Source organism: Microtus ochrogaster, unplaced genomic scaffold (genome assembly GCF_000317375.1).
Source record: "Microtus ochrogaster isolate Prairie Vole_2 unplaced genomic scaffold, MicOch1.0 UNK10, whole genome shotgun sequence".
NCBI classification, from domain to species: Eukaryota; Metazoa; Chordata; class Mammalia; order Rodentia; family Cricetidae; genus Microtus; species Microtus ochrogaster.
The window spans coordinates 7,268,670-7,296,027 of NW_004949108.1; the positions used below are offsets into that span (position 1 = coordinate 7,268,670).

General features: G+C 44.0%; 1 pseudogene; it reads right to left on the reverse strand.

Annotated features, from left to right (window-relative positions):
- Nucleotides 1-2,961, reverse strand: part of LOC101987374 — a 24,757-nt pseudogene extending 21,796 nt beyond the window's left edge.
- Between the last annotated feature and the right edge of the window lie 24,397 nt (nt 2,962-27,358).

Genomic DNA, 27,358 nt, shown 5'->3' on the forward strand with positions numbered 1-27,358 from the left:
CACCATCCACTACCACCATCCACCACCACCACCATCCACCACCACCACCATCCACCACCACCACCATCCACCAACAACAACATCCACCACCACCACCATCCACCAACAACAACATCCACCAACAACAACATCCACCAACAACAACATCCACCACCACCATCCACCAACAACAACATCTACCAACAACAACATCCACCACCACCACCACCACCATCACCATCCACCACCACCACCACCAACAACCAACACCATCCACCACCACCACCATCACCATCCACCACCACCACCACCACCATCCACCAACAACAACATCCACCAACAACAACATCCAACAACAACAACATCTATCACCAACAATCACCAGTGGTTCTAAACTAGTTAGATGAACTTCCGTAGCCACTGCTTTCTGTGGGGTAAGGAAAAGGAAGAGTCAAGCAGAATAGTACACCATTCCAGACAAATGCCAACTTGAGCATAGGTACCTCACCTCCATTCTGCCCCTTCAACAGAGACAGCAGTTGCCAGCACCTGGCAATGGATTGACTTCATATCTCTGAATTCTGTTTCTGAAGAAGCCAATCAACTGTGAATCCACTCATTGGGAAAGATTATTTTTATAAGGCTTATTAGAGAGACTCCTTTATTATTTATGGGCTCTCTTAAGTTCTCTGGGGGTGGGAGGGACAGAAAGGGAGTGTCTATCCACTGAGCACATACGCTTTGTCATGCATCTCAAGGGATACTTTATGTGCCCCATCATGGCATAGCTCACTTGAAACATCCCAAGGAAGAAGGCACCAGTCTCTCCCTGTCAGTCACAATTAAACTGGCCCTGGAGGAAGTCAAATTACCCAAGTCACAAATTATGGTTGTGCAAACCTCAGCTTTCATTTATGTTTCCATTGTGACCACAGCAAGGAAAAGAATCCTAGGAACAGAAGAGTGAGTTGGCAAGCTTGCTACCCATCTGCCAGGTGTTCCTCTTCTCGTTCTGCTCTGCCACATCTTTGCCCTTTTCTCGGGTGACCTTGGACCCTTATGCTCTCAGTGAGGATCTGAAGATGGTGATTGTATCTAGAACAATAGTACACCCTAGCTAAAGACAACCCACAAGTTTTTGTCTGTCCTCTAAATGTCCCAAGTAATTCTGTATTCAAAAAGTTTCCCTTTCAAAGAGCTGGCAAATTCTACTTTGTAGTTGTCAAAACATAAAGTACATTTTCTCTTTACTCCTTGCAGCCAGCATGTTTACTAAAAACCCAGTCACTCTGTGAGAAATAAAACTAAACCCAACACAACCTCTCCTAAATCAATATTTCCAATAGTCCATTATACCGCATATTCTCGAGTTTCCAAACATCTCTTGAGTCAAGTCAAATAAACAAATTTATCAATGACACAATATTATATAAAAATTCAACTCAAGCTGCATCAATGAAGAGAACGCCAGCCACGTGTCTCCCATTGTTTCAAAGGGTGGAGCTTTAAAAATGAGTGAGACACATCCTTGGTGCTCTACAAAGGTTGCACTCAGGTAAGAGATAAAAGCATGCACAGAAATACTGTGAGCTCTTGAGCCTGCTGGCCTGAGTTTGACCCTTGAGACCTGCACAGTGAAGGGAAAACACTGACTCCTGGAAAATGTCCTTGATCTCCACACGTGTGCCCTGGTGCGTGCACCGGCACCTGCGTGTACACACGCACATGCACACACAAGCACACATTAATAGCTGAATGCTCAAAAACGTTTCCAAAGATCAGAATTTGGGGGCTAGGGAGAAGGTTGCTCCATGGTGAAAGCACCTGCTAGGCAAGCATGGGGACCAGAGCTCTCATCACCACAACTCACCATCTATAATTTCAGCACTCAGAAGACGGATAGGGCATGGCTGCTAACATCACAGAAACCATGAGAAGATGCCTGGGTTTACTAAGAGAGTGTTTGACTGATGGCATCGGTGGAACTCTCAATAGAATGAATATAACTTTAGTAGATGCTATTGGCTAGTAAACTCCTTATTTACAAATCTTTTTAATTTTGAAGGTCCGCAGACTATAGCACATCTTTTTTTATATAATTTACTTTTATTTCATTTGCATTAGTATTTTGCCTCCACATATGTCTGTGTGAGGGTGTCAGAACTTGGTGTTAAAGACAGTTGTTAGCTGCCATATGGGTGCTGAGAATTGAACCCAAATCATCTGGAAGAGCAGTCAGTGCTCTTATCTGCTGAGCCATCTCTCCAGCCCCGACTATAGCACATCTTATGTAGGACAAAGGGGCTGACAGAATAAAATGAATGGAGGCAGCAAGCTCTGTAACTGGTGGGAGAAGACACGACTTCAGGCCTGGGAGCCATGTACAAGACATATTAAGGCAGCCCTCCTACCAATCTGCACACCCTCCATCAGCCCTTCAGAATGGTCCCACTCCGACAGCCATGTTGTCTTGAAGATCTGTCTTAACCACTCACTCTAGGTGGTCAATGCCATGCAATACAGCAAGAAAGTATGTCTGGCCTCTAAAATGACAATAATCATGATATCTGATTCCTGAAGCTGATATAAGATCAGAAAGCCAGGGCTAAGGCTGGTAGTGCAGTGGTAGTATTCTTGCCTGGCTAATATGATACCCAGTACAAGGGTTCATTGCCCCGTGACAGCCAAAACAAAAAAATCAGAGGTTTGGTGGGGATAGAACTGAACTGAGAACATGCGGGCTTCTAACTCCCCCTTTTCGAGCAGGAAGCCTTTCATGTGGCTGATGATCTCCTCTCTTCCAGTAATGTGTCTGAGGACCCACACCCTGGGCATTTGGCCCCTGATCTGCAAGTACCACCCACAGCCTCTAGTACCCAGACTCCTTATCATATCTGCCCTACCTAGGACAGAGTTCTGCCAGGACAGACGCAGGACATTCTCTGGCTTCAGCACGGGCTGGGTGTCCTTCAGCTCCGGCATGGTCTGAGCATGCAGGGACCACTCTGTGGGGAGCTGCTGCATCTATGGTTAGGACTAAACCCCACCCACAGAGCTCAGGGCTGCACTGCTGCACAGCCGCAGGCACCTATCCAAAGTGCTTGGCTCCTCTTCTGAGTCACAGACTCTGACCAGGTAGGTCACGCGTGTCAGAGGAACCTGCCTTGTGACAAGTTCTCAGCAGGTTCTGAGAGACAGCCAGGTTGTGAGCACTCTGCGTATGTTCTAAGCCTATTTACCAACCTGGAAGCATCCACTCTCACAACCACTCTGCCTCCACAGCATCATACCAGAGAGGCTCCTGCCTCACGCCTGCATGATGCCCAACCTCATCTAGGTTGTATTTCCTGGCAAGAGACACACCTCAGGTCCAATTCATCATCTTCTACCATCCTTCTCCCTTTCGGCTCTTCTCACCCGAGCCTGTCCACATAGACGGCTTCCCTTTCCTTCTTAGTGCCCAACCTGGCAGCTGAAAGACCCAAGGTTAGGACCCATGTCATGCTCCCCTTGCCCACCCCATTCAAGAACACAGAGTATTCCCTTATATCTATACTTGTCCCTAACCCTACCTTGACCAGACCTATCCCCAATCCAGGGACATTCTTTGTTATCCTCAGCAGCAGCTAAAAAAAAAAAAAAAAAAAAAAAAAAAAAAAAAAAAAAAAACAATGTGAATAGCAAGTGTCTCGTAAGGGTTAGATTTCCAATAAATGTCTGTGGGGTCTGTACCCAGAGAAAAATGAAGTGGCCCCACTGCCTTTCTCTTCTGGTTAGGTTCACCAGGACACCCACAATGACATCAGTTACTGACATTTGTGACTCTTTCCGAAGACTCTCCTGTGTGTCAGCTTGCAGTATTCTGCAGGGTTTTTTTTACTTGACGGCCATTCTCATTCCGGTTTATAAATTAGCAAATGGAGGCCAAGGGTCTGCCAGAACTTGTCCAGGGTCACAGAGCAATGAATGTACAGTCTGGATTCAACCCAGGCTGTCTTCACCCCAGACTATACTCAGCACCAGGTTGTTCTCCAAGGTCAAACTCCTCGCCCAACAAGAGGACATCTGTTCCTGTACTGCCCACCTGCTCTGTACAGCCCAGAGGGAAACACTTCTACCATAATTGCTCCAAGCTGTCGGGAGATGCGGCTGCGTCTTTGCAATGACAGACACCCTCGGGTGCTAAGGACGATGTTAGAAACCTTGGCTTGTCAGGGCTGAAGTTAATATTGCAAGAAGAGGCTGTCTGCTGGGCACCCCAGAGCCCCTCCTGCCTTCCAAAGATCGGAACAGCAGATGCTACTCTTGAGAGAGAAGTACTTCTTGGATAAACCAAGTACAAGATGCTTCAAGGACTCGGGGGAAAAAAGTCACAGCCACCTCCGGTCTCTCTCCAGCAGGGACGTGCGCAAAATAAAAGCCTCTCCTGTCCATCCCGAGTAGCCCATCAGAATCACGTGGGAAACAGCTTTTCAAAGAACAGGAAAATTATTAACTCTGATTTAGAAACTACAGAAATGAAGAAGCCTGAACTTTAATCTACAATGCCGCAACCTCGAACCCTATAACAGAAGTTTTATCTGTTTATGAAAAGAACATGGCACCAAATGACTTGATTTTTTTTATGTTGGTTTTCTTCTCTTTGTAGCCTGGCACATGAACTGGGTCTACTGCCAGGAGAACGGTATCATATTCAGCTCAGCCCAGCGTCATCACAACACTGGCCCGCCTTTGATCTATACCTGCTAGAAATGTACACATTAGAAGTGTATAAAATAATGTCCTCTGGTACACGGAAAGGGTCACCATAGCCCTGCAGCATGCCACAGTCATCACCTCAACAGAGTCCCTTTTTCCTTAGGCGGGGATACTTGTGGTTTGTGGTCTATCAGTAATTGTCCCCATCATGCTATGCATTAATCTTCAGAGGTTTTTTTTTTCTTTCATCTTATGGCTGTATCCTGTTCCTTTTCCCTCACTTGCTTCCACCCAGAATGTTTCCTCTCTGACCAGGGTCAGCCTGCATGGTTCAGGTACATCCATGAACATGACAATATCTTACAAGTCATGGGAGCCTCTGATCCAATGTTGCCAACCCCCGGGAAGGAAGGAAGACTCATGATCCCCGTCTCTTTCTTTCAAATCTGGTACTGCCTTAGGTAGTAGCGTTACTTTTCCGCCAATGGAATTTTTGAAAGAGGAAATGGAAGTCGTAGTCAGGTAATGGATGAGATGCCCAAATATGTAGAAGTGATGACTGCAAGCTGGGGGCTAACCTGGTCTGTCTGTGTACAAAGCCAGGTCCCACCGCTTTGAGTGAGCTGGTGGCTGAGAAAGTTGCAGGAGAAAATGTCAGTGCGATTGAGACCTGCTATCCAAGTCTACCTCTTAAACGCAGTTTTTCTGCCCTTTAATGTTGTGGCCAACATGTCATCTTGTCTATGCAAGGCCAAAGAAAAAGAAGAATTAAAAGAATACAGCTTGCCACTGCAACATCGAGGAGAACATGCACACATCAATGAAAGGAGGAAGTCCAACGTTGTCTTCTTTAGGGCACTCACAGCCGCCTGCTCTCCCAGTTCCACACTTCAGACTTGTGTGCTGAAATGAGCTGCTTTTTCTCTGCCAATGTGTAACTTAGACACACGCACACACACACACACACACACACACACACGCTCCCCACAGTTGCTATGGGAACCATCCTGGAGAATTCCCTGCCTTTTATTCTATTAAAATTTCCCCCGTACATCTTTGAAACAAAACACACTCCCATTTACAAGAAGACAGCAAGCAGAAGCCGTCCTGATGGGATGCACAGCCCACCAGCAGGCTGAATTTTCCAAATCTGATGATCTTTCAGGACAAACACAGTATGCTGGCAACCATGAAGCTGGCTCTAATTAATAAAGTACAGGCAAGCCATCAAAGCCCCATTCCCGGGGGAAGCCCTGTCTCCTCTACTCTTAGACAGAGAAGAGCCCCATAGGTCCACAATTCCTGTGTCCATTCTGTGAGCCGCTCTGCATCACTCACATTTGTAAGCCTCTATTCAATCTCTGAACATCTAGAAGACAGGGCTGGAGAAGATGGTTCATGGGTACAGGGCATGCTGTGCAAATCCTGCAGACCTGAGTTTGGATCCCCAGCACCCACTAAAACCCTGTGAAAGGTCACCATGTATCTGTGACTCCCATGCTGCCAGGGGTGGGACAGAGGCCAGATCCTCTCCAGAGAGTACAAGCCAGCCTAATCCATTGGTGATCACCAGCTGCAGTGAGACAGTCTGTCAAAAACAGATAATACATAGAGTCATCGTGGACATTGATTGACCTTTGGCCTCTACATAGACTAGGGCACATACATAAGCCCACACCCCTGTGAAGAGGGAGTCAGCTACCCATTTACGCAAGGCTCCAAGAATGCTCTTTGAGATGATGCAAAAGTAGTTCTTGACTATATCTTGCTCTCTACAGAGAAGGAGCCTTGCAATGAATCTCGTAAGTGCGATTGCAGAGAAGCCATCCATATTAGCTAGCCCTATCCTGAGGCACCTCAGCACAGCCCACTTACAAGTTTAGCTGGCAACTGCTGTGTATGCAGATACAGGACAGCTCAAGCTGACGAAAAATTAAAAATCATTTTTATCTCTTCATCAGATCGGCATGTTGGGAGTCAGAAGGGGCGGAGCTCATTCCTCATGTCTGTCATGTGCTGTCCGTGTGCGCTACCAAAAACATCCTCAATTCCCAGACTCCCAAGTTTCTCATCTGGAAAGAAGAGCTACGGGTGCACGAAGCAGAAGCCAGATGAGGAGTAAATGACAGCTTACAATCAGCACCAGGGCATTGGCTTCATTGTTGCCAACGATGCCACACTGAGGCATGACTTCCTGGCCAAGCTCTGAGCAGGGCTCTTATTGTACTATAAAAGGGGGTTTTAATGAATGACTAAGATCAAAACCAGCAAGACTGACATGAGGTGGGCCCAGGCGCCTTTACTTGGGCCGGAAGCAAGCTATAAATCTCTTAAAGAAGCACCTCTGCCTGGGGAGAGCAGCTGAGCTCTGGCTTAGGATCTCTTTACCTTAGCTGAAAACAGCAAAAGATGACCGGGAGCCACATGAATTCATCTCACAGACCTTGTCAGCTTATTGGCTGTGCAAAAAGAGAATGAATGGCTGTGCCAGAATGGAATTGTGTGTGTGTGTGTGTGTGTGTGTGTGTGTGTGTGTGTGGTTGCTTATCTGTGTGACTCTGGGTGTGCACCACAGTGCACACATGTGGATGTCAGAGGAAGACAGCCTTGGGTATCAGTCCTCACCTTCCACCTTGAGACAGGTCTCTGTTGTTTGCCACTGCCTACACTAGCCTACCTGATCCGTTAGCTTCTGAGATTCTCCCATCTGCATTTCCCATCTCACCCGTGCAGAAGCCCTGAGATTATAAATGTGCTGTCAGCATTTCCCCAGCTTTGCATGGAGTCTGAGGGTTTGGACTCATTCTCAGGCAGCAAGTGCTTCACTGCCTGTGTCTTCTTCCCAGCTACCATTTCTTTTCTTGATCCTGTGGTTCAGAGGATTATAATCATAGAAGGAGGAGGCAGCGCTGGTAATGGCAGAGCCATTGCTGAGAACAATGCGCTCCTTGTGAACCCTGCACCAGTCAGCTTTCATGGTATTTATTGCAGCCATGCCAAAGGTTCAAAAGAGAGTCAATGTCATAGCAAAGACAGTCCCCAGTGGGAATGGGTGCGGGCCACCATAAAAGAACATAGGCACCTGTGTATGAAAACAACTTTGATAACTTAAACCGGAGCTGAATGCTTCTCAGTGTAACTTTCCTGCTTGCCTCCTTTGGGCTTAGCTGCTGTCAGGTAATATGACCAGAATGAATGAACTGTAAGAAAGCAGGTAATGAATATTAAATCAACAGTGGGGACAGATAATGAAGACCCTGCATTTCTGATCCCCTAGGGTGGAAATTTCCCTCAAAGACAAGGCCTTTGGAAAGCTCCACCCCCAATGACAAAAATGGCCAGGGATCCCAGGTGCTGAGCACCAGTGTCTACGGTCCCATTTAACACCCAGTGGGGGCTGTTGCAGTGACAATTCCTCTTGCTCTTTTATAAGCACAGGAACTCTAAGTGCCAGCTTTCCTTCATCGTGACTAAATACCTGAAGGGGTGGAAGAAAGATTAAAGGAGGCTAGGTCAGTGTACCACACAGGTACTAATACCCCTGTGCTTACTGTGTCGTTATTCACAGTAGCCAGGGTATACACACACCCTAGGAGGCCAGTAACAGATGGGCAGACAAAGAAAATGCGTGGGATGTATATAAAATGGAACTTGGTTCAACCGTTAAAAGAAAAGTGAAATCATGGTATTTGCAAGAAAATGGAGGGAACTGGAGTGAAATTAATCAGACTCAGAAAAATACGTTGACTCATGTGGAGAGCTTAGATTTAAATAGAGATAACTGAGGGGCGTGGGAGTAGGAGGGGGGACTCTGACTGAGGAGGCAGGAAGAGGCTCGGGAGAGGGAGAGGAGAAAGAGGGTGATGGAGTATCTGTGACATGAAAGTAAAAGCAATGATTACTCAAGGGGAAGAATTAACGTCCGCGTTTCCTTTTATGGCAGTAAGAACACTTGACATAAGGTCTGCTCTCTTAACAGACTTTGAAAGGTGCTCTACATCTCTAGGTGCTTGAGCCACGTGCCAGATCTTTCTTCTGCCGGCACTTGCACACGTCACAACCTAGCTACTTGTCACAAAATCCTTTCCAGAACATCCACAGTGTAAGATGGAGAATCCTGGATGTATTAGGTAACATGACAAGCGGAACTCAGTTCTTATCTTTGAGAACTTCAGAGCCTAATAGGAGAAGAACATAGTTGTAGCACAAATCTACTTAAGTTACAATGGTTTTAGTGTAATATAATAAGATACCATATTGCAGTATTAAATAAAGCTATAGTTTGTTTCAGTGTAAGAGGTGTGAGAGGGGTGTGTGTGTGTGTGTGTGTGTGTGTGTGTGTATGAGCACACACACATGTGTGTGCATGTGTGCATGTTGCACTGATGTAGTATAAAGTATATTTTAAATGCTCAGGTTATTCCGAGTGGAGAGACATTGGTTTGAGGAACACAGGCCAAGGCAAACATTTGAAGGATGTGCATTCAAACTGAGCTTTTAAGATGTGAAAGTCAGTAATGAAGAGAAATAAAAGTTTTGGTAGAAGGACACACAATTTTGGCACCTGTTGAACAATTAAAGAAAGCCTATATTTATGAAGATGCCTTGGGGGTTGTTCTGGTACCCAGATATTGCTCCCTTACCTTCCTCCCATGCGTGCCCGGAGCGGCTCCTAGACACCATGAATGTGGAGGAAGCAGACCTGGCCATTTCCTGCATTCACAGAGCTCCTACCTCAATGCAGAGAAGATGGAACAAATCAGAAAACCCATGCTGTATCTTCCAGCTATCAATGCTAGGAGGAATGAGGAGCCAGAAGGAGAGTCTGGTGAATTGTATCTTTGCCTATGAGAAGGCTGCTGGAGTTTCCTTTCTTTCTTCCTAAAGACAAGCCATTGTGTGTGCCCTCTGAAGGAGGGTCACAGGGCCCCCCCCCACACACACACACCTCCCTCACCAATGCTACACTCCGTGTTCATTTGATGGAATCTGAGACTCCAGCCTCCCCAAGCCATTGCTGCCCTGTCACTTTTTGAATTAGATTCTAACCAACCAAGTGTGAAATATTTATGGCAAGATAGTCTTGGCTGTTAAGAAGCAAATCACATTAAAGTACCTGATATTTCAAGTTCGTGACTGGATTAGTTTTAATTAGAATTCTCTCCCATGCCTGAACAAAAAAATTTACAGGACACGGTATCAGAAAACTCAGCTTTCCTCTGGTGGCTTGTGAACGATAAATCCACTTGAGAAATTGCCAGTCATTTCCAGACATCTATTTTTTAAAAACTATTTTAAAAATTGGGACATACTTTAAATTCTTCTTAGGTCACCAATATCCATAACATTTAACGGTATGTTTTAGAGCTAAGAATTCATACGCTCAGTCTCGTATTATCTTCACAAATTGGATTCCTGGCCTCCGGTCACAAATAAACTTAGTCCCTTTCAATAAAACAGTTTCTTTACTATCCAGTTCATTTAGCTCAACATAGGCTTTTGTGATCTTTTTAAATCTGACTTTTCTGGAGTAATGTTAGGTTTTCAAAATAAGTGACTTTTAGGCCTGCAAACGTACACAATTTATAATTTTTAAGTGTTTTGAAAATCTCTTCTCTTACACATAAGGAAAAGAAATGGCTCACCAATCACGCTCCCTGTGTTTTCCCAGCAGATTGTCCTTGGATTTTATATTTCACTGCCTTAAACAAGCATCCTTGAATGCAGTCCGGAAACTAACATTTTACAGTGTTACAAGTCAAACCGGGAGTGAGGAGGCAGCTATTTTCATCACTTTCAGTAGTGCTTTTAAGGATCAAGCTGTTGAGTGGCAAGTATCAGTTTGTGTTGTACAATGAAGACTGTGTGTCCGATACGAGATAATATTGATAAGACAGTTAGGATATGGATACCACAGTTGGGAGAGCCACCCGACACTCAGAAGAAATTCTAATGCCAAACAGTAACAGTACACTCAGTACTACCATTCTGGAATTTGAACAAGTCTGTTTCCGTGCTTACAAAAATAAAACCCTGAGAATCAAGGTTTTTGTATTTTGAGGATGCTGTTACCCTCTAACAGATCCGGAAGCATGCACTAAGTCATTGCTTTGTCTAGACAAATGCTGCATGCAGATCTGTAGAATGTGTTTGTCTCATGAGATCCAAGAATTACATCTGCTATCACCTGAACTGAATTCCTGGCAGGCAACTTTCTTCCCTCCCCTTTTTCATTTACCTACTTCCAAGAGCCTCTTGTTCCAAGGGATAGGGAAACATTTAGAAATATTTGTTTACTAACAATCTAGTGTGTGCTGTTTTTGTATATTTTTTTTATGTTAGCATCAGAGTTAAGAGATAAGTGTGGCTGTGGTAGATTAAAGTGATTGTTCCATACCATGGCTAAATGACTGGGGAAGGTAACATTAGAGCCTAGAGAGGTCCGAGACAAAGTGAAACCGCATAACAATCCCACACCAGTTAAGAATTTTGGATAAATAAAAAGTTATTTATTTAAGAGGAAAAAACTTACAGATCACCGTCCCTAACAACAGTCCTCTCATCGCAAACAGGAAACAGAGAGTCTAGTTGCTGGATGGGAGCAGAAGCAAGAGAGAGGGCACCCCAGTTCCCACTGCTTTTCAAAGTATAAGAGACCACGCCCCAGTGGGCTGGTATCTTAAAAGCTATTGGCTGAAGGAATGAAAGGAGCTTCCGCAGTACCAAGAGGACCTATGCTCTGCTGTCCATGAGGGATGTAAAGGAAAGATACAAAGCACAGCTGTGCTATGCATGCTGTCTTGACTCTCAGGGAAGCTCTCACTGTCCCACTGCAAGAATTTGAGAAAACTGAATAAAGGTGATAATTTTAGAAATAACAGTAACAATCATATGGAGGATGAAATGGTTACTTGGGCAGGGAGACCAGTTTGAAGTTAGTTCCACACACACATAGTTACACTAGAAAAAGTCTGCCCTTTGTAGAAACAAAGTCAACATGCATGGGGACTTCTATTCTCCAACACAGAAGATTACTAAGTATTCAGAGAAATAATCTCTGTGTACTAAGATGTATCTTTGTCAGTGTTCTGTTGTTGTAAAGAGACACCATGACCACAACAGCTCTTAGGAAGCAAAGCATTTAATTGAGGTTTGGTCACAGTTCAGGTTTAGTCTGTTATCAGTATGGCAAGAAGCGTGGCTGCATCAGGCAGACATGGTGATGGAGAGGGGCTGACAGTTCTACATTCAGATCCATAGGCAACCAGAAAAGAAAGCCACTGGGCCATGCTTGGGTTTCTGAAACCTCAAAGCCCACCTTCAGTGACACGCATCCTCTAACAAGAAAAACTCTCCTAATCCTTTTAAATACTGCCACTCCCTGAGAATTTAAATATATGAACCAGGGCTCGAGAGATAGCTCAGTGGCATGATTTACCATATTATGCTACATTTAAGGTATTATAAATATTCTAGAATATATATAATTATATAGATAGCATACGAAAATGGTACAAAATAATGAAGGTTATAGATATAATACAGTTACAACTCTACTTTTAAAATGTCTACTACAATAGAATAGGAATCAGTTCTATACTAAGAGGAAATAGAGGTTTCTGTTCACTGAGTCAAATGCCAACTCTGCATCTTCTATACTCCTTAGACACTATTACTGTGAATAACACAACCTTTCGAATGTCCCTTCCAGCTCTCTAGGCACTTCCCTTGCACACTCAGCTGCCCAAAGGCACGGCCTGGCCATCCAGCATTAGGGCTTTGGGAACTGCCAACAGATGTTTTCTGATCTGTGTGTGCTAGCAAGTCCCAGGAACCACCTGAGTTGTATTAATTCCACTGCCGCAGGAGGTGACTACTGCTGATTACTCTGCCTGTGACATTCACTTGTGTTTTCCCCATGCCTTGATGTTGGTCATGAGTTTCCATTTAGGATCTACTTAAAACATCATTAAATGCCACTCAGTCCCCCTTTATCATCATTAAAGCAGATTAAGCCAGTCAGGAATTCTCAACCACCCCAGGGGAACCGTGGACAAGATGCCAAGCGAGAACACGGGACCATTTATCATTTAGGTCTACTTTTTCTTCCAAGGGCATTTTCAATACATGGGCTGATTTTCATCTTCATAGAATTTGGACCAATTTTAAAACGAAGTTATCAGGATACACTAGGCAAGCCAATTATCTGAGGCCAGTCTCTGAGCACTGCCATGATCCTTCTTCCCACACAATGGGTAATTCCACTTAGAAGGCAGCAGCGGGTGCTGAGACTCATTCAGTCCCACACTGTTCCATGGTAGGAAGCCAATTCTATCAACGGCTTTGATTTTTCCCTTTTAATATGTGTTTCATTTATTCATGATTTTCAAATTTGGGCAAATCTTGTAATTCTGCATCTTTGTCACCCTGACGTTTAAATCTACACTGTTTGTTTCAAAGAGATGGAAAAACTTCCTTTTTTTTCATGGAACAGTCATTTTCTTGGTTAGGTTATTTTCTTTGTCAGTTACATGTTTTTCCAGGAATCAGTTGGTTGCCTTTATGTAAAGCATCTTTGCTAAAAGCTTGGGCTCCAACCCAGACTTTCTGAGCTGCTAATCTCATCAGATTGTCTGAGGGGAAATGGTGATTCTTTCCCTTCAGTGGAAACAAAAAAAAAATTCTCTACCCAACTCTAGATATCAAAAATAATTTTCAAAGGGCTAATGGGAAAGCCTAAAGATCTTCAACCAACAAAAAAAAAAATGTATTGCAGAATAAAAGATCTTAAGCTTTGGTTTTGACATGAGTTCAAACCCCAGTTCTGTGACATACTATCGAGCTTCACTCTGCCATGTCATATTAGATCCCCTAGGGTTGCTCCCTACCTCTGTAAAAGGCAGATGACAAATCCTGATTACCATCATTCACAGATAATACTTTAATAGTACAACAGCCTACAATGAAGTTTGACATGACATCGTTTGGCCCCTCAACCTCAATAAGATGATACTGAACAAAAGATGCTTCAGTCCTGATTCCCACTGACAACGTCTCTACTAGCCAGGGTCAACTCTTCCAACAGTGAGGACCACAAAGACAATCAGTAGCAGTAAAAGCAAACAACTTTCGGTCTCATCATCTTCTGCTTCCTTACCACAGAAGCTTTCTGGGTCCTCATGATCTCTGTCTGTCTGTCTGTCTGTCTGTCTGTGTGTGTATGTGTCTCCCTCTCCTCTCCTCACTCCTCTGTGGGTGTATCTATGTCTATTTGTCTCTTTCTTGCTCCCTCTCTCTTCTTCTGACCTTGGACCACCTGACACTGGACACTTGACCACTGGCTCTAACATGCTCTCATAATGGCATGATGAGAAGACTATACTTACCATTACCTGGTCTTGGACATAAACCTTCAGAACCATGGATCAAAACAGCTCTTTCTTTACTCCTTAAGTGCCTTGTACACAGTATTTTATTACGATGATGGAAAACTCCCTATATGGTCTAAGAAACACCCATTAGTAAAGATTTGCCAGTTTAAATTTAAAGATTACTAGAAGAGGGTAAAGGAAGAGAAGGAAGGAATGAGAATAGAAGTCTCTGGGGAGATCACGGAGAACAGAAGGCTGCAGAGCAGGTAAGTGGAAGTGTTGTGTTCAACTCTCAAGCCTAATAAAATAAAGAAGGAATGAGCGGATACCCCTGCATTAGGGAGAGTCAGAGGGCTCCTCTTTCCACGTGAATGCCTGAGAGGATGCTGCTTCTCTGCATCCCACAGTGTGAAAGGGAAGGTAGCTGCTGGTCTCCTCCCCTTACAACTTCAACACCTGCCTACTAACATGAGGGGAGACCACAGGAAAGCATCTCAGCCGAGTCCCAGTCGCCGATCATGTGACTATCATGGGGAGCCACTCAGAACACTGCTCTGGCCCAGCATGGTTTCTGCATAATGACACCCCCTGTCTTTATGGAAAAATCATAATTTTAGAAGAAACATTTACAACTTCCCTATTGTCCGATGTTCACGGCCATGCTGTGAAGCTCTAGACCTGGGACTAAAATGATCCCAGCTTCAGACAAGAAAGAAAACGTGAGTCTGAAGGGCCTAAGAGCAATGCAATCACACATGGATGGAGAGTCGTGTGAGCGTGATCTAGGCCCAATGCCATGTGCAACTTCTGTCAGTTTTCTCTGATGTGTCACTGCCTACTTGTGTCTCTCCTGGGCTGTGTGGCCATGAGAGTCTAAACTGTGGTAATAGTCTTCACTTCATCTCAGGACTTTCGTTAGTGGACTGTTAAAATTACCTTCCAAAGCATTGACCTGATTATTATTGTTGTTATTGTTGCCTAAAGAAAGTTTGTTTGCCCAAAGTAACACTGTAGTTTTGGTATTGGGGAAAGCTGCGGGAATTACCTTGGTGTAAACATTAAAGGACTGAGTTATGCACACACTTCATTTTTTTATTTAAGACTTAATCAATGACCTGGCAGTATCAATTACTATGCAAGAGTATTCCTAACCCTTTGTCCTACCGATGAAAGTTTGAGAACTATTTTTATGTGTAATAGTTTCCACATTCATCCAAATAAGAGAAACTTGACTTCTGAGACCCAGGTAACAATTCTTCTTTTAGTCAAATAAAAATGTACTTAACAGAATATTTTCCTCTTCATTTAAACCTTCCTTTTAGCCATTTTTTCACAGGATTTCATGCACACCCAGGAAGGTATTTCATGCACAACCTTCCAGCTTTTGCATATTGTAAATGTATCCATCAGATGTGATTATGCATGTCAGGAGCTCCCTCTGCATATCAATGAGCCACCGAACGGTCCACTTCAAAACACCAAGTCTAATGAAATGGTAATGATTTCATTAATGTATCAAGCCATGTCTAATTCCTCTCAAGGAACATAAGACAATTTACATTTACCCTGAATGCATAATAAGTAAATAGTCAAATTGGCAACAGATTAAAGAGTTCTCTACAATCAGAGTCCTGATACAGACATTGTTGCAAAATCATTAGAAATTGTTGCAAAATGGCTTGAATTGGGATAGAATGTTGAAATATTAGCAGCACTTTTTTCTAGCGATAATTATACATGAGTTAAATAATTAAAACAAAAATCATGAAGTTATTCATCAAATGTTTTGTATTCACAACTGCTCATGTACTTCTTGCTATAAAAGTCAAAGTTCTTTCTTTCTTTTTTTTTTTTTTTTTTTTTTTTTTGGACAGGGTTTCTCTGTAGCTTTGGTGCCTATCCTGGAACTAGTTCTTGTAGACCAGGCTGGCCTCGAACTCAAAGAGATCCACCCGCCTCTGTTCCCTCCCGAGTCCTGGGATTAAAGGCGTGCACCACCACCGCCCGGCTCAAAGTTCTTTCTTCATAACACTTTGTGCATTGTCTCTTGGACACACTCTGATAGACAGCAACTAGAGGAAATGGGACTGCAGTCAAAAGGAAGGGGAATCAGAGTAGATAAGTCAGGAGACAATAGCGTGGCAGAAGGCTTCTGGACCAGGAAAATTACCATAGCGTCCTATTCTTATTGCACAGTTATCTATTGTGGGGTGCATCTCTGGATCCCCTACAAAATACACATATTGAAACCCACCACTGAAATGACAGAATTTAGAGGTGATGTCTTTGAGAAGTGATTTATTCATGAGAATGCAGTTTTGTGAAGCTGGGGAAAACGCTCTCTTGGCAAGTGCATGCTCGGCAAGCATGAGGTCCATAGTTGAGTTCCCCGGGGCCCTATAAGAAGAGAGCATGGTGATGCATGCCTGGAGAGGTAGATCGGCGGATCCCTGGGTTAGCTAGCTAGTCAGCCTAGCCAAATCAGTGAGTTGCAGGTTCAGTGATACCTACTGTCTCAAAATAGTAGGTAGGGAGTGACCGAAAAAGATACTCAACACCAACTCTCGCCTACACACAAACACACACACACACACACACACACACACACACACACACACACACAGTGCAACCATGCACCAGAGAACTAGATAATCTAAAACTCTTTTCACCGTGTGGGAATTCAAGAAGTCTACAGTCTGACCTAGAAGTGAGATTCATCAGAGCTTGACAGTGTGGGCACTGGGGTCTTGCCCTCAGAGCCTGACGGTGTGGGCACTGGGGTCTTACCCTCAGAGCCTGATGGTATGGGCACTAGGGTCTTGTCTTCCAATCCACAGGAAATAAGAAAATTCTGCTGTTTATAAGCCATACAGTCTGTAGTGCCCAGCAATAGCATCCTGGAATACAGTAGATCCCACGTCATCTTTCCTGTCACCTCCCCTTTTCCAGTTGAGAAAATAAAGGCTTAAAAAGCAATCCAGCCCAGGTCACAACAGTTACCATTAGAGAACTGAATGAAGGACTGTCTTCCACCTCACACCCGAGTTCATGTTCTTTCACCCCCCATCACAGAGCTGGAGATGTCCTTGAGAGAAGAAGAGTTACCACAGAGAGAAGGTACTGTCTGATTTCCATGAAGGAAAACTTGTTCTGAAGGTTAGGGTTACTAAAGCGTCAGTAATATTTTCAGGAGCAGGTGTGTAGATTTCATGAGCAAACGGACTTTACTGTAAAGGAACGGTATGAGAAACAATGGAAGCAAACACTCAAGCCATTCTTCTGGCGCATATGCAACAGGAGACCAAGGAGTAGCCTAGCTCAAAGGTTCTTGCTCCAGGATGGGAATAGAGATGAAAGCGGGGGGGAGGGGGAGATTATGGATGAAGCAAGGTCCCACGGGGGACGTTTGGTAGACCTAGAGGGAAGTTGGCCCTGAGAATAAGAGGGCAGAGCAGAAGAACACAGTAAAGTAAGGGACCAGAGATGCAGGGCAGAGCAAAGAGAGCGTTCGGTTCCCAAGAGCAAGTTCAAAGAGATGGGGAGAATTTCAGCCGTTTCGGCTTGGAGTCCTCAGAGCTGAGAGATGAGAGGTAACTTTCATCAGGGAAATAACCGTGAGGTGGTGTCTCCTTTGTGTTCAGACATCTAAGACAAAACGAGTTGACACGCACCGGGGAGACAGCATCACAAGCCGGCTAGTGCAGACGGAAAGCGGAAAAAAATGAGTTTAGTCTTCCACAGATTAAACTGCACCACCACTTAGCCAGCACTTAGCCAGCTCAGGGTGTTAGACCACGTTCTGAGAGTGCTGACTCTGGAGTACAAGGGAGAGATCAAGAGACACAAGGCAATGATCCGAGGCGTGTGCTCTGAAGGAGGAACAAAATGGGGGCGAGCTTTACAGAGAACTATAGCAGTATACCACCTCAGGGGCCTACTCTGTAGAAGAACGGGCGCTGTTATCTGTTGTTAGCTGAATTAATTCATTTTAACAAGGGAAGGTACACAGTCTACATCCAGGAAGAGGTGGGGAGTGGCCCCAGGCTATAACCAGTCTGGTTTGGAGCGCTGTTGGAGACCCTCTCCTAGAGCTGACTTAAACAGTCACCCTCCTTAGCTGAGCACCGACAGGACACAATGTCATCTTTGAGGCAACCAATCTGAACTCTGTGGCCTAGAATGAGACACAGTGAGCCAGCTTCTGGCTGCCGATCTCCACGTTAAGGCTTCTGCACAATAGCAGTCGGAAATACCAATCCCAAGAACCACGGGCAAAGACTACCCAGGCAGTCTCGAGTCTTGAGAAAGCAATAAAACTTCATTTTATTTCAGAAAAACCTGGATTTCTGTCGCCTTCTCTGTGACCGTGAGGGCTCAGTTGCCCCGGAAACTAAACTCTAAAAAGGAGACTAGGCAGGCAGATAGCTTAAACATGCCCTTCTCTGAGCACCACTGACTGATAGAGCAAAAGAAGTCAAGCCACCATCCTGGGCTGTGGCTGTCCTTATTGCTATCCAAAGCCGTGGCAACTTGACGTTTCTCGGAGCTGAAACAGAAAGCACGGCATCCTTTCACCCCAACGCCCATCGGCTTTATATTTCTCCATTTCCCTTTAAACTCTGCTGGTCAAGGCTAGCAAGATGAAATGGTTCCGTGGGGAAAGTTGCTTGCCGTTAAGAGTGAGGCCAGAGTTAGATCCCCAGACCCCAGATGGTGGCGAGAGCCAGTCGCAACATGCAAGCACATACATGTGTATTTGGTAGATCCTTTTTATTTAAAAATTTCCAACCAGTATGCCTAAGAGTATATCTTATAATGATAATAATTTAATATCCACCTCATTCTCTAAGAAATACTTTAATCATTAGTTGCTGTTTTCTTACGTTTTCCTGAAGGAAAGGATACGCCTTTTGCTTTATGATTCTTTCCTTCTGGTAAAGATTCTGTGGCCCCTTTTAAAAAGCTGCTCTCTTTCACAACCCTGATGTGTACTATCATTGATACTGTTATCTCATTATGATTTGGTGTTGGTATCATTTATGGCATGTTTCCATGTACAGTAGCAATATTGGAATCTCGGAATATTCAATTCACCCTCAAATCCGTGCACATCATTCGAGTTTGTGGTTTTAGTCTAGAATGACTCGCCAACTCCTATTCAGGCAGCACTGCTTTGCAGGTTTCCCTGAGCCTGGTATTACAACGCATCTACAATATTAATGTGTGATATAGAGGAAAACGGGTTTACATTAGGCAGGTAAACATTTGGTTGTTCTGGTATCACATCCTAAATCATGCCCTGCATACATTAGGGGTGAGTTCTCTATTTTATATCCTCCTAGCCTGCTTGTCCACTCATAAGCTAATGACTTACTGACACGTTTATAAGGACTTTACCATTAATGACATCTATTGAGGGAAATCCCTACTTCTTGTCCTTCATTATATCTGCTGGGTATTTTCTCTCTGGCTTTCATTCTCCTATTATCATGGCTTTTCAATTCCTATGCTCCCAAAAGTGTGGGACATTAATTAGGCAATAAAAGGAGCAGAAGGCCGTATGGGCCAGTACATATTTAGCCACCATGACGCTGATGTAGGCATCTGGTAGGAGCCAGCTATAACACGGCTGACAATGAAGATATGGGGGACTATGAGTTAGCATTGAATATGCAGGAACACAGGGCAAACAGGTATGCAGTGTGTCGTAGAAATATTCTTGGGTTCATGCCACCTTGTGGGGTTTTGTATAAGCGTGGTCTTGAGGTCAGTGGCATACACCTCTTCCTCCACCTACTATCCTCACCAGCCATACTCTACAAGCCTGTACGTGTCTACATGGAGTCTGTGGGTCAGTCTCCATGTATACTTGCGCCTGCCTGTGTGTCAGGCTTTACCTGGGAACATGCCACTGTCTGCTGGCATTGTGGCCTGGGTTCTGGGAAAGTATATTTTATCTGCTTATGACTCCTCTCAGTCTCTTCAGCCTTCATGATGCTGACCTATTCCTGGTATCAAAGCTTATTTTCCATAGCTTAAAACTTATTATTAATTTAAAACAGAGTGTTTATGACAGGGAGACTTGACCTTAATATATTTTTTGCTTTGATTTCTGTTTATGTGAGACAGGGTCCTGTTACATTGAAGAGACTGGCCCGATACTCACTGGGTAACCCAGACTCTTGACAGGTCTCTTGATTGGACCTCCTGAGGGCTGGAATTACAGGTGTGTGCCAGCACATCCAGCACTATAATCTATTAATAACTTCAGTAGCTTTACCAGGATCTTCTGGGTTCTCAAATAGAAAGGGAAACATCATGAGGCTGAGGGATAGCTCGGCAATAGAGTGCTTGCTTAGCAAGCATGAGGTCCCTAGCACTGCAAATAAAATGCATCATAATCTAAAAGATGCTTTTATATCAAACACTAAAAGCAGTTATTTTATTCCACAATGTCTCACCTTCACTCATGGCCCCGATTACAAGAAAGAATAGCACAGGTGCATTGCCCATTAGCTCTTGATTCTTTCTGTGCGGCAGTATCTCTTTGTGTAGCCCAGGCTGGCCGTAAACTTTTGATGCTCCTGCCACATCATTTTGCGTGTTGGAATTACATCTTATCTCTGGGCACCGCACCTAGGGCAGCTTCCAACTTTAACTCGACTTTGTTCACATTTAGAGTAATATTTAGCATTAGTTTTCTGTTGTTAATATCATTTAACTATTGTATTCTGGCCTCTGTAGCCACAGGGTTCTTTGGAGAGATTGCTATTAGGGAACACAGAGTTGATCAAAGGCTTCTCAGCATTTGTTGGCAGATAACAACTTTCTCTCTTGGTTTTGCTAGTATAATGAATGTTTATGCATTTCGCTGGTGTTATACTTTGGTTTAAAGGTAAGCAATTCTCTCTATCTGCTGCATCCCATGCTGCTTGGGTCCAGAAATCCTGACTAGTGGTGCAAGGGATTGAAGAGAGAACAGACACACAGGCACACATATAAAAAAGTCGGGGTACGCTCTCAGATGGAGCCACCCCTACTACCTTTGCCACGAGGAACCTCAGTGTGTTTATTAGGTATAGCAAGGAGGTGGGGTGCTATGTCATCTCAGTAAGAGGTCTCTGTAGGCCTTGGAATCATGGCTGTGCCCATGTCAATGGTATTCACTCAGGACTTCACTCATCCAGGGCTTCCTCCATTCCTGATAGCAATCATCACATACTGTCCTTTGGATGCATCGTTGGAACAGGCTGACTAGTGTTTAGCAGTTCTGCCTTTTGAATGCAGTTTTTTTCTGGTAGTGGTGAATAGATTGATTGCCACAAAAGACACTGGAAACATAATTAAAGGACCAGCATCGGGGAGTCCTCAGGAACTGAAGTGTTCACAGCTGCATTTTATCCAAACTTTAAATAGCAAATAATTGCATTGCTTTCTGACCCACTGATTTCCAGACTCGGCTATGAATAAGAATCACCCAGGAAAGCTGGGGAAATGAAACGGAAAAGAACAGAGGCCCCGCCCTTGCATACTTCAGTGAGCCTAGGTCTCTGTGTTCTTCTCTGGCTTTCCGGGTGATTCTGACCCGTTAAACAATTTGAGAACTATTGTTCTTAAATGTTTATAGAGCTCCTCGTTCATTTTGTGGGGCTGGAACAACTCTAATACCAAAACCAGATGAAACTAGAAGACCAGGCTTTCTTTTTAAAGAGGAAAAAAAAAAGATAAAAAGAAACTATTTTCCTATTTAAAACTTTTGAGCAGTATTATTCCATTGAAATCCCAACTAAAACCCAGATTCCTTTCTCTAGCCCATAAGGGGTTCCTTATGATGTAATACAGCATGTTATATTCACTTGACCTCACCTTTTGATGCCACAGCTTCTGCGGAGCCAATCAGGTGAGGTGAGCTTGGTCTGCATTATTATACTGCTTGCTCTTTCCCTCACTGGAATCCCCTCCTTGAATGAAGCATGCTCCAAAGTGGACCCCAGGGACTCTCCTACCACCCAGACCACCGGGTAATGTTTTCAGACCTTATCTTCGGGGACCAGCATCAGCACAAGACACCCCCAAACCAAGTTCTCAGCACAAAGGAGATTTACTTGCCCCAGAGGGACAAAGAAAAAGGAATAGAAGACAAAGACAGGAAATAGAGGATCGGGGAGAAGGGGAAAAGAGCAAGGAAAAGGGAGAAGGGACATTTGTGCCCGAGGGACAAAACACTGCCTCTGGATAACAGGAGACAGATGTGGCAAATGGCGGTTGATAAAGGTAAAAAAGGTAACTCCCATATTAGATTGAAGTGTTTAATTTTGATTGGACAGGTTAATTAGGGCAGTCACAAGGCAACTTTTGATTGCTGGACTCAATACTTTGATATCTGGATCTTGATAGTCAGCTTCCCGAGGAGGAAGTGGCCAAATAAGGAAATAGACCTTGGTGACTAGCTTTAGGAATGTAATCTAACGGTATTTAGCAAGGTAGAGGGAATGGAGAAGGGGAAAGGCCTGCCAGAGCCCTAATTGCTATGCCTGGGCTGGCTAAGGGCCCTTCATTATTGCTACCCGATGTTTTCTTACGTTATGTCCTTCTTTACTTTTTATAATTCCTAAGCCCACAATGTAACAGGCACAGCAGCAGGGAGCTCACTTTCTTTACCACTAAACTCTAAGCATTCACACAGGACCTGATTCCTTATGAATCTCGGGTGTCAAAGGGAGTCAACATGGTATGCTTTGAGCCCATCACCTAGAGCCTGGTATAAAACTTGCTCAAGACACAGCCCCCAGATAAGGAAAGGAATGTTTGTTGATCTTTCCTTGGCTCAAAAAAGTATTCATAAAAAAGAATTGTTGACTTAAATATTCCTCTTAAAGGTCGTGGAGAACTCAGAAGACAAGATAAGCCTGGCCTGATTAAGCAAGTTGTACAGGGAGGAGAATTCTAATCACATTCTACTAGAGGTGTGGTCACCCATAGAACCACGGCAAATCCTTTACCAAAATGAGTTGTATACAGTCGCCTGGTTCAGACCTCTGCCTTCAGACTGGCTCACCTTCATTATTCTTACTGTACAGATAAAGCTTATCAATAGCAAAAGAAAAGATGAATTTGGATTAAGAAAGAAAGATTAAGAGAAAATACACAGGAAAAAAGCCAGAGTGATTTCAGCAAACTCAGGAGACAGAGAAAAAAAAAACCTGAAGAATCCCTGTGGTAGAACTCAAAGCAAATTCCTTAATGTCTAGAGATAAGAGGTGTAGGGGGTACGGGGTGCTGACACTGCCCAAAATATTCTGGCTTTTTATATGCCATGTGTTCCAGTAATGGCTCACAAGATGAGGTAGCTGAGGTGAGGGGAGGGAGAAGTGAGTGGAGGCAGTAAGGAAGCAGACAAGGACAATGGAGGAGCCACTCAGGAAGGAATGGCAAGCTGAGTGGAGGCAAGGAGCCACCGTTCTGTCTCCACCCTGGGTTTTGTCCACATCAGATGACTAGAGAGAGCCAGCAATTTACCAACCCCACACACACAGAGCGAAGGAGCAGGCAGGACACAGATCTGTCTTCCAGCCCAGCTGTCACCAACTGCCTGGCAGACTTTGACTGCCGCCACCCCAGCGTGTTCTGCCACATAGAGATGGGAGGATGGGAGCATCAGGTACCTGTGATGTGCACTCCCAAGTCTAAACGGTTCACTCTTCTCTCAAGTGAGAGCTGAAGGGTTCAAGGATGGCATGGCTCAAAGGGATCCTTCTTTTTAAAAGTCAGTAATTTAGTCTTCTGAAAAGGAACCCTTTTAGCATAAAAAATAATTTCAGCTCCTAGACTCCAAGGCCCACGGGGGAAGAGGCTCATCCTTGTGCAGTTTTTGCTCTTAATTAATTTAAGCAACTGTCTATTGTCTCCAGAAAAAGCATCCTCTGGGAGAGAGTGGAAATTGATCTTTTGAAGCATACTTTTTCTCCTCTAAGGAGCACATGGGCTTTATTCAGATGGATGACACCCAGACGTACATAGACTTCTAGAGTGTCCACGGCTGTTGGAGGGTCGCCATCGTGTGAGGCAGGGGAGAGCCAAAGGAAAGAAAGGAAAGTGGAAAGAGAGCAGGAAAGTGAGCCCAGAGTCTGCTTCTGAGGACTTGGTCCCCGCTAGGGTGTGCTCTCCTTCTCCCAGTGGGAGCACATCAAACTGTAGAGCGGTCCTTAACCTGTGGGCCACAGCCTTCAGAAAACACATATTTCTGATGGTCTTAGGAACTGAGGCACCACTAAGCAGCAAAATTACAATTATGAAGTAGCAATTATGAAAAAAAATTTATGGTTGAGGGTTCCTAAAACCATAGGAAATCTGTGTTTCCCAATGGATTGAGAACTGCTAGTATAGGAGCTCAGAACCACAGCTTGAAACAAACAGAAAGTCTCGGCAAAATTGTACTGGACTTCAGTAACAGATCATTTAAAGAGGGAACAAAAGAGGTGGGAGGGAGGAGGGAGGGAAGAGAGAGGGAGAAGGGAGGTACTGTGCAGCAGTCTTACTAGCAAAAGAAATGGTGATCCTGAGGAATCGCTTCTTCTCTGAACACAACTGGAAGCCTTTCATTAAAAATGATTTTTCAAGGCTGGAGAGATGGCGCAGTGGTTAAGAGCTCTGGCTGCTTTTCCAGAGGACCCAGGTTCAATTCTCTGCACCCACAAGGCAGCTCAGTAGTGAAGATTCCTTTGCTGCCTTGGGAACCTGCTGTTTTTGTCTTCCATGCTGGGTCTCTAAAAACACTGCAGATTTTTGGTGCCAGATTGGGACCACTGAGACACACGCCTCAAAGACTGAGAGAGGAGAATTGTCAGGCTCTCAAGCAGATGCACCAGTGCTGGACTAGTTCGGCCACACTGCACAAGTCTACTTACTATATACCACTTCATAGAGATAGATAGATGATGAACAGACAGATAGATTGACAGACAGATGGATAGAAAGATGATGGATAATACATGCAGAGGTAGATAGATAAATGATAGTTATAGACTAGATAGATAGATAGATAGATAGATAGATAGATAGATAGATAGATAGATAGATAGATAGATAGATGATAGATAGATGATAGATAGATAGATACTTAGATACTTAGATAGATACTTAGATAGATGATAAATACATATGGATAGATAATAAATATATGATAGCTAATAGAGATAGGGATAGAGATAGGGAGACAGATGATAGGTGATAAATAGATGAATAGATAGAGACAGACAGATAGACAGACAGACAACGTCTAGAGAACCCTGAGTAAAGAACTTTCCATTTGTTTTTGTGTCTTCTATTTTATCTCTGTTGCTCTAGCACTAGAAGACTGCTCATCTTATTTCTCTCCCATTCTTACCCTTTAGTAGCTAATGACTTAGTGCATATCATGTTGTCCTTGTTCATTTATTTCCTAAAATTATTGGAGTTCAATGATTTTTTTCATTTTGATTTTATTATTTCTATGAGTGTTTGCCTTCATGTATGTCTGTACACTATGTGTGTGCCTGGTACCCTAAGAGGCAGGAGAAGACTCCAAATACACTGTAATCATAGTGACAGGGGGTATAAGCCACTGTATGGGTGTTAGGAATTAAACCAGGATCCCCTGAAAGAGCAGCCAATGCTCTAACTGCTGAGCAAACCCTGCAAGCCCTGAAGAGTGCTTTTCATTGGCTCCTCCTGTGCTTTCATCATAGGCCTATACATCATTTTTCCTTGCTTCCAAAGAGAGATTTTTGGCTCTCAGAATAATGGCAGAGATGGAGCCCAGCACCCTGAGTATGTGGGCTGAGGGTTGACCTGCTGACTTCTACCCAAGCTCAGTCGGAAGTAACACCATCTCAGCCCCATTGCAACCTAGGGCCACTTGAGCATTATAATTGCATTGGCTGAAAGGATCTCCCCAAACTGAATCCCAATGTGCCATTGCCAGTACAGAGACACAAAAAATGTGGGCACTCAGGACAATATGGGTCCTCTGAAAATTCGTAGTGTCACAGTAATGGACTTGGCCTCTTTTCATTACTTACGGTGAAGGGTAAGAAAAGAATGTGAAAGCAGAATTTCTAATGAAAGGAACTACAAATTAATATTTAGGAAATTCTCAGGCTTTTTATATAGCAGTTTGTGATAAAGCATGATGGGTAGTGATAAGCCAGTGGCTTGGAGAACATGACAAAGAGAGGATCTTGGGTGGGCCCACATTCTTCCTCATGCACTCCACCGGGATGTTTTCAAGTTTAAATTGAAGGGTTTGAAGAAGAGAAGAAATACAGAAAGGTTTTCATGTCAGATAACACAGATCTCCTTCATCTACAGAAATACTCTCTGTTCTTCAAGATGGGAAGGATTCTCTGAGACAACATGGAGGGTAACCTAGCCACCTTCGTATGCAGGAGGTAAGGAGACACCAGCCCCCTTGTAACAGTCTCTGCCCAAAGTCACAGACAGCAAGTTGCAACAGTCTTGGGGGCTTGAACCTAGCTAAAGCCCAGGTACTGGACATTTGCCTACCAGAGCTTTGGGAGATGAATTACCTCGGTGGGCCTGAGGATTGAATTTCTATCCAAAGACAATTGTTTCCAAGACACAAAGTTTAATGTCTACCCTAGTAGAGTCCAGGCTGACTTGGGGCCAACCACAGCTTCCTGCTTCTTTCTCAACCATTTCTCCTTTTAGACTAAAAACGTCAGTCATACCTCGGTCCCATCATTGCCTTGGGGAAGCATATCTCCAGTTTGGTGTCACAAACTCACAGCCAAAGAACTGTTTGGCCTCTGGATTGTGTGCTTTGAGTCTCACTCATAAGTGATGGAGGTGGTATTTTTAGATCTCAGAGCTGATAGACAAACATGGTGAGATTGACAGAACTGTTGGAACATAATAAATATGTTGGGCAGGGCAAGGAGGACATCAACTTGGGGGTTGGGAGAGTGTATTATTGAATAAATATTTATGTGCTCCCAATTATGTATGTTTACTTCTAATACTGAATATGTTCATATGTGAAGGTAGAGCCTTGGAAGTCGATTAGCACATGACAAAGAAGCCCTAAAATGGGACTAAGATCTTTATAGGAAGCAACAGGAGAAACTTCATTCTCCCTAGTCTTTCATGACTCAGAACTCGGAAGCCTCAGAGAGAATTCTCAGGAGAACCCAAGCATCTTAGCACCTGAGTCTTGGATTTCCAGAGAACTAAATTCCTATTGTTTATAAACTACTTAGTCTCTGGTACTTTGTGATAGCAGCACAAAACCTCCACAAACCATACAGCAAAGG